We start from the raw sequence: 16,398 nt of genomic DNA, 5'->3' as shown, positions 1-16,398 counted from the left end.
AGGAAATCAAAAATGCAGGTAGACAAAAATAGATCAGGAACAATCACCTCAATTTTTAAAAAATGTTCCATCAAAAATGACCAATACTTGCACCTTCTATGTATACTAACTGCCTTAAGAGTGATAAAGACCTTATGTGTTACAAGTACCATCTTCCCATGTAATAATATAAAGTTTGAATCTGTTTTCCCTTTACTGTTGACATTTTTCATGCTTCTCTTGAGTCTCATATTTGAAGATCCATTTTTTACGGTTTAGCTGTTTTGTTTTGTTTTTTCCCCATGAGAAATGTTTGAAATGTCTCCATTTTATTAAATATTTATCTCTACTCCTGACCTCTATCTCCAAAAGGTCACACTCCGTTAAGGTAGGTAGTGATTCTTGGTTGAAAATCTAGTTTCTTGCCTTTTGGAGTATCATATTCTAAGACTTCTGTTCTTTTTATGTAGAATCTGCTAAATCCTATGTAATTCTGACTGCACCAAAATAATTGTTTTTGGCTGCTTGCAGTCTTTTTTCTTTGGCCTGGGAGTTCTGAAATTTGGCTATAATATTCCTGGGAATTTTCATTTTATGATGTTTTTCATGAGATGACAGGTATATTCTTTTCATTTTAATTATATCCTTTGGTTCTAGGATAGTGATATCAATTTATTTTTTCTGATAATTTCTTGACATTGATGTCTGGGTTTCTGGCTCAGAACTATGCTGCTGTTTTGCCCCGAGATGAGCCACCTACTGGTGGCTTGTCCCAGAGTTAGGAACTTTGCTGCTTGCCTCCGAGGGTGTAGTACAGCTGGCTACTTGAGTACTACCTGTGCTGAAACAATGTTCCATTCCCATCCAGGGAGAAAGATCTTTCTTGATGATCCTCTAAGTTTTCCTGAGCTGGAAAAATACTTCACCATTCCAAAACTAGTTTCAAGGTATTGTTGTAAGGTTGTCTGGAGGTGCATTTGGGAAGAACTCAAGCAAGCTCCTCCTGCCTCAAGTTGCTTTCAAGCTAGAGGTTTTTCCTCTACAGTTATTTTAAATTAATTATCTTACTTTCTCTTCTTGCAGGGCTTTGTTGGTGATATATAGAAATGCTGGTGATATATGTAATTTGCTTTATAATCTGATACTCTGCTAAAATTGTTTCAACCAACGTTTTAGTTGTATCTCTAGGATTTTCCAAATATATCATCATATTGTCTGCAAAATAGATGATTTCATTACCTTATCTGTTCTGATTCCTTCAGTTTGTTTCTCCTTATTCTTATTTCTTATTATTTTTCTTCTTATTATTCTTATTACTACTGCCATCATTTCTTTTCCGATCTCACATTTTTCTCTGAATTCTTAAAAAAAAATTAAAAATATTTCCCCCCAATTACATGCTAAATTTTTAACATTTTAAAAAACTTTTCATTTTATATATTATATATATTTCAACATTCACCTTTGCAAAACCTTATATTCAATTTTTTTTCTCACTTCCTTTCCCTCATTTCCTCTCTTAGACAGCAAGTAATCCAATATATGTTAAATATGTGCAATTCTTCTATACATATTTCCACAACATTTGTCTTTTTAAAAAAATTTCGATTTGCAAATTTTTTCTTCCCTCTATCTTCTCTGAGAAAGCAATCAGATATAGGTTATACAGGTCTATACATATAAAACATTTCTATGTTAGTCATTTTGTAAAAGAAGAATTGAATAAAAGGAAAAAAGTGAAAAATAACATACTAAAGCCTTTATTTAAAATGCTAATTCTTTCTCTGGGGGTAGATACCATGCTTCATCATTAGATCTTTGAGACTGTCTTGAATGAATGTATTACTGAGAACAGTCATTAAGTCATTCACATTTCATTCACATTTGCAGTTTACATTGTTTTCCTGGTTCTGCTCATCTTTACATTAACATCAGTTAATGTGTTTCCAAGTTTTTCTGAAATTATTCTGCTTGCCATTTCTTACAGTACATTAATACTCCATAACAGCCATGTGCCACAGCTTGCCTAGCATTTTTCAAATGACTGGCATTCCTTTGATTTCTAATTCTTAATCATCCCAAAAAGAATGACTATAAATACTTTTGTGCAATTAAGTCCTCCCCCAACTTTTAAAAAATATCTTTAGAATATAGAATTTACTGTTGGCATTTCTAAGACAATATTGGATAATATTGGTAATAATGAGCATCCTTGTTTTACTTCTGATTTTATTGGGGAGGCTTCTAGTATTATTTTCATTACAGATAATGCTTGCTGGTGGTTTTAAAAAGTAGATGTTCCTTATCTTTTTAAGGAAAAATTTCTTATATCTATGCTTTTTTTTCTTAAAAATAGGAATGAGTGCTATATTTTATCAAAAGCTTTTTATACATCTATTGATTATATAATCCATTCCTGCATTTCTGGTATAAATTCCACTTCATCACAATGTATAGTATTTGTGATATATTGTTCTAGTCCCCTGGCTAATATTTTATTTAAGATTTTTGTATCCATATTCATTAATGAAGGTCTATAATTTTCTTTGTTTTTGTTCTTCTTGGTTTAGGTATCAACACCATATTTGTTTTGTAAAAGGAATTAATTAGTTCTCCTTATTTGCATATTATTCCAGAACATTTACTATTGTGATTAGTTAATTTTTAAATATTTGGTAAAATTTATTTGTAAATTCATCTGATCCTGATGCTATTTTATTAGGAAACTCACTTATGTCCTGTTCAGTTTCTTTTTCTAAATAATAAAATATATTTTATTTCTTCTTCTGTTAATCTGGGCAGTTTATGTTCTGTAAGTATTCCATTTTATTTAAATTGTTAAATTTGTTGGCATATAATTGGGCAAAAGAACTTCTAATAATTGCTTTAATTTAATCTTAACTAGTGATATTTACCCTTTTTATTCTTGATACTAGTGACATGGTTTTCTTCTTTCTCTTTTAAAAACCATATTAATCAGAGGGATCCCCATCAATTGGGGAATGGCTAACTAAATTGTGGAATACAATTAAGGGGCAAGATTTGGCAAGCAAGATAGTCTCAGAGAAATGTGGGAAGACTTACATGAACTGATGTAAAGTTAGTGGAACCAGGAAAACATTGCATATAAGAAGAGCAACATTCAAAGAATAACTGTGAATGGCGTTATTCTGAATATTATACTTAAATCAACAACAAAGGACCTATGAAAGATGATGCTATTTACTTTTAGAGAAACATAAGTATGTATAGTATGATTTTAGAGTCAAACGGTGGCCTTCTCTAGTGCAGAGCAGGGAGTGAGGGAGACAGTTCAAAACTTAAAGGGGAACAAAAAAATTAAATTATAGAAAAACAAAAACAAATTGCCTATTTGAAGTTTTTAAACATTTACCTATTAGGGAATGACTTGTTCTTGTATATTTTAATCAGTTCCTTACATGTCTCAGATATGAGACATTAACGAAATTTGCCGCAAAGTACCCCTAACTGCAAATAAATTAACTAATGGTTTATCATTTTTTTTCAAATAAAACCACCTATTTTATTTGTAAATTCAATAGTTTTATTACATTCAATTTAATTGATCTCATCTTTAATTTCTACGATTTCCAATTTAGTATTTATTGGGGGGTAGGTTTTTTCTGGTTTTTAATTTTATTCCCAATTCACTGATCAACTTGTTCTCTATTTCACTGATATAAACATTTACAGATATAAATTTTCTTCTGATTACTGCTTTTGTTGCATCTCATAAATTTGGATATGTTTCCTCATAATTCTCTTTAATTTTTGTTTCTGTGGTTTGTTCTTTTACCTACTCCTTCTATATGTTATTTTGTCTCCAATTCATTTTAAACTTTTGTGTCCATGGTTTTTTATTAAATAAAATTTTGGTTGCATTATCATATGAAAAAATTTTATGACCTAAAATAGAATCAGTTTTTGTAAAGATGTCATGTAGCACTGAATAAAAGATATATTCCTTTATATTCACATTCAATTCTCTCCAGATGTCTATTATATCAAACTTATCTAAGGCTCTATTCATCTTATTTTAGTTTTGAGAGGGAAAAGTTTAAATCTCCTATTGTTATAGCTTTGCAATTATTTCTACCTAATTCCTTTACCTTGTCCTCTAAAAATCTGAATGTTAAATACACTAGTATTTAGTGTAGATATGTTTAGTATTGCTATTATTTCATTATCTATGGTACCTTTTAACATACTGTGGTTTCCTTGGTTTCTTTAAATTAGATATATTTTATCTTTTGAGATCATGATTACTACCCCTGCATTTTTTATTTACATCAACTAAAGCACAACAAATTCCACCCCAGCCCTTTATTTTTACTCTCCGTAGCTCTCATTTTAAAATGTGTTTTCTTGTAAACAGCATATTTTTGGCTTCTGGTTTCTGATCCTTTCTGCTATCCATTTTTATTTTATGGATGAGATCACACTATTTTCTTTCGAAATTATTAGTTGTGTATTTCCCTCCATGCTATTTTTCTTGTTTATCTTCTCACTTTTTACCCTATCCATCTGTAGAAATCAAATTTACTTTTGAACCCCTACCTTGCTAAAGCACACACCTTTCTAAAAGTCCTTCCTTTATACTATCCCCTTGCTCTACTATTTCTACTATTAAGAGAAAATAGTACTTTAATCCACTTCTGATAAGAATTTTCCTGTATTTTTTCTCATAAATTAGCACTAATAGGTTAGAAGGGAGTGGGGACACATTTAGAACAATGAGGCAAAGATGGAGAGAGTAGGAGGAAATCGGAAGACCAAAGGGCTCATTTGTGTCTGCTCTATTTGGGGTTAATCCTGATTTCTGAGCCTTAGTCCAGGGGCATACAAAATGAGCACACAAGGTGGATTTTCAGAGAATAGAGTTTTATAAAAAACATCAAAGGCTGGCCAAAGTTACCCATCCAAGGGTAATCAGTAGTACCACTGCCTTTTATGGAACATAAACATTTAAGTTTGATTTAAGTTACATCCATCCCTTTCAGCTCTTAAGAAACATTCTTATAGTAAATGTTTTTGTGCTAAACAATTCTTTTATTGCTTCTCTAATTTCTCTAACTAGTGTACTTTGTTCTAGTTTCTTTAAACATGCATTCAACTTGTAGGCTGCTTGCTCAAGAGCTGCCACTTGCTCCTCTTAAAGTAATCTGCTCCAGAAAAGGCTGAAGGGCTGCGTATTTCTGGTTTAAGTCCTTTAAAAGTTCCTAGTTATGTTTACGGCAATATCTTTCCTTCCTAGATACTTAAAGCTGGTCAATTTGTTCATATTTTCTAGAAGTTTATAGTCTTCATTGTTGGCTGTCACCATTTTGAAGCACATGTCCTGGGCCCAGCCCCTCAAGATATCTCTGTGGTCTCCTCAGTTATCTACAGCATTTAGACCAGGGAAAGGAGGAAGGACAAAGGATTGGAGAGAAGATTAGGAATGAAAAAGAGGAGGGGGGGAAGGGAGGTGAAAAGTTTGAGCTGCCATCCACACTTTGAGATGTCATATTTTTTAAGTTACTTGTAAAAGAAAATGAAAGAGCTGGATTGTTTCCTGTCTTATTCCCTGTTCTTCCAGAAATCTTAAATAATGTCTATCCTACTTTCTTTTGAGTTTCATATCCATCCAGTCAGGACTGGTTTGTTAGTAGTTAACTAATAGGAAGAGATGATTACCATCAGCTTGCATGAGATCAGTAAGAATGCATCACATCAGATTTAATTTTTTTGGACTTGGTTTTTAGGCTAACATATGAGGGTGATTGTCATAATGTAGAAAAACTGCATTAGCAGAAAATTTGACAAAGTCTTTTACTATGTCCTTGTAGACAAGTTGAAAAGGTATGGGCAGAAAATATAGTTAAGTAATTCAAATCTATTTGAATAACAGCTAAAATGCATTCTTACCATGGTGGAAAGGGATATTACAAGGACTACTTTGGTTTATCCTTGTTGATCCATATGTTGATCCTCAGCTGGATTTTGAAGCAATGCCTAGGTCAGCCTGAGATGCAATATTATCATAAAATATGAAAGTCAGAAAGAATCTGGGAATCAACTAATCAAACCCCTTCACTTTATGGATAAGGATGATTGAGGTTTCTAGAGGTAAAAAGTTTGTCCCAAGTACGCATAGCTAGTTTATAGACTATAATATAAACTTCCTAAGGGCAGGAACTATTTAATATTTTTGTCTTTTATTCCCAGAGCTAGAACAGTACATTGTACGAAACAGGCCTTAACAGATGTTTATTGAATTTGAATACATTGAATGAAAAACTAGAACTTTCCTTGACCAGTGTTCCATCAGACCCACCTATGTAAGTAGAATATTTAACATATACATTGCATATACAAATGCAACTATGAACTTGCCCCTTTTTTATCTTAATGTAAAAATTCCTGAGAAGCAGCAAAAAACTGGCAAAACTCCTCTCTTCTCTTTCCTACTCTACTCTAAACATATACATATCCTAAACCATACATTATAGCTTCATATACACTACATATTTGCTTAAAAATGATTCAAATAAGCTAGCAATCTTGTTAATCAATTTTTATGGGATTTTGATTTCACCTGTTTGGATTCAAGGGAAGAACTGTACATTTCTGTAGGATTTTGAAATTTGGTAAATAAGATGCCACCAAAGTATCATTATAATTTAAAATTTTTTAAACGCATAAGGATAACATAAAAATTGCTTGTTAGTAGTACTGAGTACAAAATATTTGAGAATATAGATATATCATTCTTCATCAGACTCTAACTTCTATAGAGGCTATATTCAGACTGCTGCTTTAGTTGTTTTGTTTTGTTACATTGGAAAATATTACCATTAAAAAATAACATGAGAATTAAAGGACTTGAGTGGAATGTTTCACTGAGTCAAACCCTATTTTCTATAAATCAGGCATATGAGCTGAATAAATGTTGAAACACAGCTGAGCAGAGAGGGTAAAATCTGGGTCTAATATTTGACTATCATGATATATACTTTCTCTACCATTTTTCTCCTCTCTCACTTTAACTTACCACCCAGAGGAGAGAAACTGTAGGAAGAAAACGGTGATGGTGTTGCAAGCAGGCCAATTGATGAAGGGATTGAAGGCTACAAGCTGAGTATAAAGGGTAAAGCTGACAGCCAGCATTACTTCAAACTCCTTCTGACACTACTTTCTATCTTTTCATCATTTACTTCTTATCTCATATAGTTTTTGGCTTTTACTGCTTCCCACTTTCCCCCTTTCTCCTTCAAATCTCTACCTGGCCAGAAATAAAGGAGCTAGTCCTTGGGAAAGCCATATTCTATGTCTGTCCCTGCTTTCTTTTGCATTTTCACACCACCACTGAAATCCAGTCTCACACTCTAAATATAGGGCACACATTGCAGAACTGCTATACAAAAAATAAGTGTTACTCATTTTACTATGCTACATTTTAATTCCATCTTAAAACGATGCTTACTACCAATAGCCAAATAACAAACAGTAGAAATCAATGTCGGTTAATCAAGTTGTTTGACCCAGATCTATAAAACTTAACAAAAGCAAATTTCTACAGAGAGACTGAGACTGAGTAATTAAAAATAGGTGAAAATTGATTGAAATAAATTATGTGCTATCAGTAATACTTACGCTGTTCACATAAGGGGAAATATTTAGATATACATATCTGGAGACAAAAATCATTCACATATACAAGTCCTGGCATAGTTTTTAAGTCATATAACATCACTATTTTTTTCAGACTTTTACATAAATTTGTGTTTTATCTACCACAATAAAATCTACATATATTAAAATACTAAAGTATGTACAGGTGAGATATTGATTCCTACTATAGAAATTTAATTTGCTTTGCATATTATTTTGGAGCTAAATAAAGATAAAATGGCAATGCTTGGTACATATATGAATTCTCTTTTAACAAAAAGGAGTTTGTTGAAATCTGTTGTTATTTATATCCTACATTTTCTTCGAGGTTAAGATTGGTCATTATAATTCTGAAAGACCATTTCAATTTTCAATGTTTTTCCATTTACCTTGTTGTAGTTCTTGTAGTCTATTGCGTTCTTCACTTCACATCAGTTTTTTTCATGCTTTTCTATGTTTGTCATACCATAAAATAGCAATGTTCCATTACATTGTCACATTCCTTTATAAGTTACATTTCAAACTATCAATCAATAAATATTTTAAGAGTTGGTTACTGTCTTCCAGAAGCTTCCAATCTAATAATTAAGAAAAACAAAGCATGAATACCTGTAACTATAATGGAAGTTCCTGGAAGATGGTGATCAATTCTTAATATATAAAGGGCTCATTATTAGGGGTGTGTGGTTTACATTGTGCAGTTCATCTATGCCATTTTGTCCTATACAACTCATCTGTCTCCTCCCATAAGACCTTAAGGATGTATTCCATCCTTGTTAGTTTATTTTAACATTATGTGGGTACCAGTTCACTTCTCTGTTACCTTTAGCTTTTACTTATGACTCATTTTTTCTTTTTATTGTTATCTCCCGAATAATCTCTTTCATGACTTTTTGTGTGTAACCCATTTTTGTCTATTGCTTATCTATTGCCCTCTGAATCAACTAGAATATTGATTTTGTGTTATAGGTGGAAATTTTGAACCCAGGTCTCTTCATGACTATAAGCTCAGTGCTTTCAAATATACAGTACTTCTATAGTATGACAAAAATCATACTAAAGAATGCCCAAAATTCTTTTATATATTCAAATTAAAATGAGAATTTTCTTAATCAAAATTTAGGTTCTAAAGTACAAATCATATTTTGAAACTTTAAATGTCTGAAGCCCTAGTTCAGGAATCTTATAGGTAGGTCTTTCAGCATAAGATCTCATAGCATCTAATGTGCCATCAAAAAAAGCAATGATCTTAAACACCAGATGTTAATGATAGATCTTGTCTAAATATTATTGTAACATAGGCTCCCTCAACAAAAGAAATTTAAACAGTGTAGTAAGGTAAATTAAGGTAAAGTATTTAAACAATGTAGTAAAGTATTGACTTAGATATGAAGATGGGAAATGTGGATACATGGTCAAACATTTTTTTAAAAGGCTTCATTAATTTAGGCAAGTTGAATAAAATATTCTCTATCCTGAAGGAGATCATACCTTGGAAGAATAGAAGACACTATGTAATGGAGCAAAAGCATTGTTAATAGAAAGAGAGAACTTGGATTTGAATCCTCAGTTCTGCAACTTAGCCAGGATATGTGACCTTGGCAAAATAATTCAACTCTCTGGACCTCAATATTTTAAGCTATAAAATGAAGGGACCAGATCAAATGATCTTTTACAACTAGAGTCAAGTCAAGCATTTATATAAGCACTGTAAGCACTGTATCGGACACTGAGCTAAGTTCTGGGGATACAATGAACATTCTTTTATTCTTAATTTTTTTCTGTATGCTACAGAATTACCAAACTGAGAATTCTGTAGAGTTCAACCATATTTTGTAAAGCCTCTTTTTTTTTTTTTTTAAACCACATCATGTTCCCTTTCTTCTTGACCTTCTTGAGGCCAAGGACTTTTAAAAATTTTCAAACAACACAGTGGTTTACATATGCTAGATGCATAATAAATATCTAACAAAAATAACACAGAAAAAGATATAAGGTGTGGGGATATATCAGTCGAGGAAGAACTTCACTGAGGAAGTAAACAGATTCACCAAATGATATAATTTCTGCCTTATTTCTGATGCTGAAGTGCTATTATTGTTTTTTTCTTCCCAAGGTTAACAGGCTTGCTTGTCCAGGGTCACACAGCTAGTGTGAAATTTCTGAGGCTACATTCAAACTCAGGTCTTCCTGACTTCAGGGATGGTGCTCTATCTACTGTGCCATCTAACTGCCCTGTTAAGTGGTGGTATTAAAGGGGAAAATGCCACATTTTGATATTTTTGTTCTTTTATTTAATACTATAAACGACATCCAAGGACTTGCTTTGCTCAGGTTATTTTACATACAAGTCTCTAATTCAGAGGTAGCTGTAGCTGGTGGTACAATGGAAAGCATACTGGGCATTGAATCGGAAAGATCTAAGTTCAAAGTTGATCCCAAGGCATTTATTAGCTGTGTGACCCTGGGCAAGTTACTTAGCCTTTGTTTTGCCTCAGTTTCCTTAACTGTCAAAAGGAATAACATATATTTATGTTATTGTGATAGGCAGAGAGTAAACAATTATTCCTCTCTTCTCTCCCCCCAAAAGAATCAGGGATTTCATATTATAAAAAGATTAAGGACAAACCTTTTATTTGTTATTTTCTAATTTAACTCAGTTTAACAAAAATGGAATACCAAAAGAGCATGTAAGCAAAAATTTGCTTCTAACTGAAAATCTCATACTCCTAAGAGCTAGAATTCATGGAAGCAATTATAATTACAAGAAGCATCCTCAGACAATAATGTAGACTGTCCCTTTTATTCAAGTCTGGAATAAAGTAATATGTGAGACTGATGAAGATAAGGGAGTAAAATTTCTACCTTGGTTTGTTTTTCTTGAAAATTTCTGCATGAGAATTGGTTACAGTTTTTTGGTCAATTTAAAGAAAGAGTCAGATTGACATGTTGAGTAGATGTTCTGAAATCAGTTTTTAACATGGTTGAAAATAATAAAATTGACTCAAAAATATCAATTCATGAGCTGCATCTAGGATCTATACATGGCCTGTATTCTTGAAGGGATTGAAAAATATTTGCTATGATCTTTTATTTTTTTAGTCTACTAACTACAAGAAATGGAGTGGGAAAGGTAATTGGCACTGATGGAAGGTCAATGCAAATATGTGCCAGATTAATTTCTTATTGAGTTTAATGATTTGAAAAAATAATTTCTAATGTTGGAAAATATTGACCAGTATATATAAATCATACATGTGATTTCAGGATTTGTAATGGGTCTTCAAGAAATTGGATTGATCTTAATGACCGACTCATTTTTAGATTAAAAACAAAATTGGTAATATAAACATTTCTCCCATAAATATCAAAAATTATTTACTAAATCTGGAAATAGATGCAAGCAAGGATTTTTATTAGTTCATTTATATATTTGATTTACATGCCAATTGAGGCAAGACTATTTCATATTTTTTCAATTATGAAATCAGGTAGTGCTGTTACTACTGCTACTAATTAACTATTAACTACTACTAATTAGTTAACTGCTACTAATGCAACAAAAAGGAAATCTTATTTTCTAAAATACAATTTAGGGCATTTTGTTTATTGTCAGAAAGAAATCATAGTTTAACACGTCATAGTTTGGCTTACCAAAATATTCTTTTGCTTTTATCTTCTTTGTAATAAAGTTACATTTTAATGTACTGTCATCAGTTAAGTGATGAGGTTTCATACTCATGTTTTATAAATTCTTTGTATATTATACCAAAGGTAGAACTATCTGTTTTTTATTTTCTTCAATCTATGATTGATCCAACAAGACCACTGAAGTAGGAAAAGACCTAGAAATCACCTAATCTAATATCCTCACATTTTCCAGATGAGGAGAGAATGGATTTATTAGAGAAGTTAAATTCAAGATCACACAACTTAGTTATTTAGACGAACTAAATTTTAGAAACCAAATCTCTTTACCATGAGTCTGTATCTCAATTTAAACATTATTAAGCCCCAGCTACATGCCAGGCACTCGTGAGCCATCAGGTATATAAAACAAGAAACAGTCAATCCCTTCAAAGAGTTTTAATTCTTCTGGGAAGAAACATCAAATAGAAAGATATAAAAATACAATAAGAATTCTAAGTAATTTGGGGCCGTGGGGCGGGGAATCAACCACTAGGGCAATATGAAAGACTTCTGGTAGAACTCTGCACTTGAATTGAAACAGACTAGGGATTTCAAGATACCAAGGAGAGGGAGAGCATTATAGGAATGGGAAAAGGAATATCAAAAGCACAGAGAACTAGATGGCTGCAGTATAATGTAGGTATAATTTGAATCATTTTACAAAGATGGGTTGCAGGCAGATTATAAAGGCTTATTTGCATACTGCAATAGAGGAATTTGTATCGTATCCTAAAGAGTAAAAAAAGCTAAGTCTCTTGAATAACAAGGTCAAAATTGGACTACCAGTTTGGCAGTTTTGTGGAAGATGAATTGGAAGATAATTACGATAGTCCCAGTAAAAGGTAAGAAGGGCCAAAAGTAGGAGTTAGGGGTAAGAGATGTTGTGGCAATAGAATAAATAAGATTTCACATCTGACTGGTTAGTTATGGAGGGGTATATGTGTATAGGGAGGAGCAGTGAAAGACCATAAAGACTTGAGGATGATTCCAAAACTGCCCACATCGATTACTGAAGTTATATTTAAATTCCATGGGACATTCATTGTTTTACATAGTTTCAATTAGTCAATCAATAAACATTTCCTTAAATACTTACCAAGTATAGGTACTAGATCCTGGGAGGCAAAAGCTGAGATTACTACCTTTCCTAAACAGTGGGAAATTTTCATTGTCAGAAGGTGAATTTTTTTTTTTTTTTAACAATTCAAAGTTATTCAGTACCAAATTTCAGAATTCATAAAGCATTAAGTAGGTAAGATTGCTTTTCAGTTAAAGAATGTGACTAAAGTAATCATTACCCTTTCTTGGATGACTCAGAAATTATTTCTTAAGACAATTCTCAAATAGGGTCTAGTTCTACTAAATGGTTCCAGTCTCTTTGGAGTTTACCCTGTGTGGCAGCCTTTGAGAATGGCAATCCAATAGCATCATTTCATAGTTATATCCTCAGTTGTTATTCATGCAGGTAGTCAATATTGGTTGGCAATGCAATAGTCTGGAGGTACTGAGCTATGCCTTGCCTAAGGACCAAACTGGAGCCACTTATAAATGTCTTACAAGAAAACTGCAGTTAGCAAAATGCTAGGGAAATTGTAATAGCAGTAAGCTGGAACCTGGGCTCTATTTCCACAACTACTGCTCACTTCACTTGGACCTTGGGCAAATCATCTCACCTATTTGGGGTTTAATTTCCTCTTTTGAAAAATGAAAGGATGAGGGTAGATGATTTCTTCAATCTTTTCCAGTTCCAACATGTTATGAGAAAATATCTTTCGAATTCGCGATGGCGCATAGAGCTTTTTAAAATATACAGGTACTCAATAAATCATTATCTGTCAAATGAATGTTAACTCTTTAGATGTTCCCCCTCCCCCCACCAGATGAATAATATTGATTAATTCTAATTTTGGATACCTTAATAAAACCTCTCATTAAGACATCAAGTGCACAACAATTAAATATGGAGGTCTGAAAGAGCACAACAAAAGATGACTTATTAAATTTCTTGCATGGAAAGACTTTTTTTTTTTTTTTTTTTTTTTTTTTCTGATGCTCCCATGGTAGTACTTGAGGATAAATGGCAAGAATAAGAATAGAAACTGGATTTGTGATTTCACTAGAACAGAGAACTTTCTATGAGGGAACTTTCACCATCGAAGATTGTTACTTTCTCTGTACTTTAGAGTTTTAAGAGTTGCCAGGAGCTTTCAGAGTGATTTGTCCATGGCCGTCATATGTTAAGAAGTGGGAACTGAACTCAGATCTTCCTGGATGGAAGGCCAGCTCTGTGGTAATCACTACAGTGGTTCTCAATCTTAAGAAGGGTGATTAAACAATTTACCTTACCCCAACCCTGCTACACTAGGATAGGCATGTAGAAGCTAAATATAAATGGAAATTTATCTTTTAAACTTAGAAATTTTTGATCAAAAACTCTTCAGGGGATTTGGCCCAAACTTTAACTGGTTCATTAAAAAGGTTTTTTAAAAATTGGGGGAAAAGATAAAATATTTGAAAATCAATTCAACTAGTTTACCAAGTTGATTTCAGAAATTAAAATGTCTTCATTTAAAAAAAAACCCTACGGTCGTTTTTAAATTTGGAAAACACATTAATACTCAAGCGAGTAGACTTAAATTTGAAAAGCCTTTGTTTTCTTCCTATTACCCAAAATTCAAATGTGAAAGTATTTTTAATAGTTGTAACAATTTGTTAAATGTTGACATAAATAATATTATATAAAATATGCTGACACCATAAGAAGACCAAGTAATTCATCCAAATTAAAAGTAGCTTTGGAATGGTTAATTTAGTCTCCGTTTACTTTAATACAACGTACAATCTATAAAACAGTTTAAGAATAAGAGGCTGATACCTAATTTATAAGTAGAAAGAGAACTTCAACATTATCTTCTGCCATGTCCTTTTTTTAAAATGCACTTAAAAATGCTAAAAATCTATGGCATTTTGTAAAAAGAGTTCAGACAACTTGTTCGTTCCAGTTATCTTTAAGAGGTTTGTAAAATATAAATGCTGTTTTGCAATTCAAAATCCCTACCCCACTTTACCGGCTTATCTCAGTGGCACTTTTTATTACTAAACGCTGATGCCATTATAAAACAATAAATTCCAAACACCGTATTTACAACGCCATAAGATTCCATTTATTATAGAACTGCTGTAGTCATACTTTTGTATGTTGGATTACTGACTTTCAGAGTTAACGGAAAAAGGCAGACGTGTATCTTCTGCCTAACGAGATATTTCCGTAATGCTGGACAAGAGAACATTAAATGGAAATGAAACCGTGTCAGTGGCAACAGAGATTTTTTTCATCCACCACTGCTTCCTGCGTAGGTCGCCCCTTTATTGCCGTTTTATACTTGTGATATCCAGCTTGGGGGGGGGGGGTGTATCCACACCTGTAGACAGAGGGATGCCAATCTATCAGATCTTTATTCCCTCCTGCCCCCTCCCCCAGCACTTCTCTTTCATCTTTTTGACTAACTTTGGGATAGGGGGAGGGGAGAGTGAGCCCCCCCCCCACTCTAAAGGAAAAAAACAACTGATGGGATTAGAGAACGGCCCGAAGGAAGCCAAAGCTGAGGCTACGCCGAGGAAATGCTCAAGGGAAAATAACGTATCTGTAGACACTACTTTCATGTTTGGGGAAAAACAGAAGTCCGCGCCCCGACCTCGATCACCCAGGGGCCCCGCTCAGGCGGGACTGGGGGAAGGGCGCAGCCCAGGCTCTCGATGCCCGTTACAAGGCAAGAAGCATACGGGCAAAAACGCCGGAGCATTAGTGAGAGCCCGCGGGAGCTCGGATCCTAGCCCACAAGCTGTCTCTCGGCTAGAGAGCCGGGGCCGGCTCTATCCAGCGAGAGGCGGCTGGGCAGAGCCGCGAAAGGTCGGTCCGGGTGGACCCCGACCCGAGGTCTCCGCAGCAGCCGGAGGTTGGCGAGAGCCGTTTACCCTCCGATCCCACTCAAGGGACGAAACCAATCTCGTCAAACTTTGGATAGCACAGGTACCTGCTTAAGAAACCCACCTTAGCGGAGACAGACTATTCACTTCATCCCACGCAGGCGCTAAAATTAGCGAGCCCCACCCACTCTCTTCCACCCTACTCCCTTACTTTCCCCACCTCGGACAGTAGGAGGGGCCGAGAAAGACCCCAAAAAGGGGGCGTGACCAGTTACCGAATCCTCTACTCACTAGCCGTCGGCTCGTAGCTGCGCACGCGCCTTCGGACCTTACCGCTACGTGCCCAGACCACGTGACGCCCACCCCGACGGGCCCCCAGCAAAGCGAGGAGAGTGTTTCTTTTTGGAGGGACTTTTTTTTTTTTTAATATAATAAAAAAGGACGCCGACTAGCAAGCTCGCGCACGCGCTCAGCTGGGCTGGGAAGGGGAGGGGACAGAGAAGGGGGACGACGACGCTGGCTCGGCGGGTTCCGCAGGAAATTCCTCCGTCGGAGTGCGCGAGACGCTCCCCTACACTACGCGACCACAAAGGTCTACGCTCGCCAGTCCTGGGTGTCCACAAATAGCTTCACGCGCGCGCGCGCGATAGAGCGCGCCAAAGGCTGGCAGGCAGGCGGGCTGGCTGGACAAGCAGTGTTTACGCGGCGCCCAGCAGTGGGAAGGGGCTCTCAAAAATGCCACCGCCTGTACCAGACCGCACCCCTCGCCCCAGCCCCGGTGCATTCTGCCCAGCGTGAAAACACTTAGGCTTTTCCTCCTACATGCATATAGGTCCCTCTTGTCATTCAAGCCGGGAGCTAGACAGGGCCCAGTCCACAGCGGCCTCGGGGGAGAGCCTCGGCACTGACACAACTAGACGGACGCTGGGACCGCCGGGGCAGCCCCGGCACCTTCCTTTTTTTCCTCTGCTTCACAGCTCATAGAAGCCTACGTAGCTCTTCCATCCAATCTCCACTCCTTCCCCCCCCCCCCCCGCAGTCTTTTCTCAACCATCCCCGCGTGGAGGAAGGGGGGAGGCGGCGAGGCTTGCGTGTGTGGGGGAACCCCGCCTCCCCCTCCCGAGTTCC

Source organism: Sarcophilus harrisii, chromosome 4, assembly GCF_902635505.1.
Source record: "Sarcophilus harrisii chromosome 4, mSarHar1.11, whole genome shotgun sequence".
NCBI lineage: Eukaryota > Metazoa > Chordata > Mammalia > Dasyuromorphia > Dasyuridae > Sarcophilus > Sarcophilus harrisii.
Note: the sequence above shows the minus strand (reverse complement) of the source record.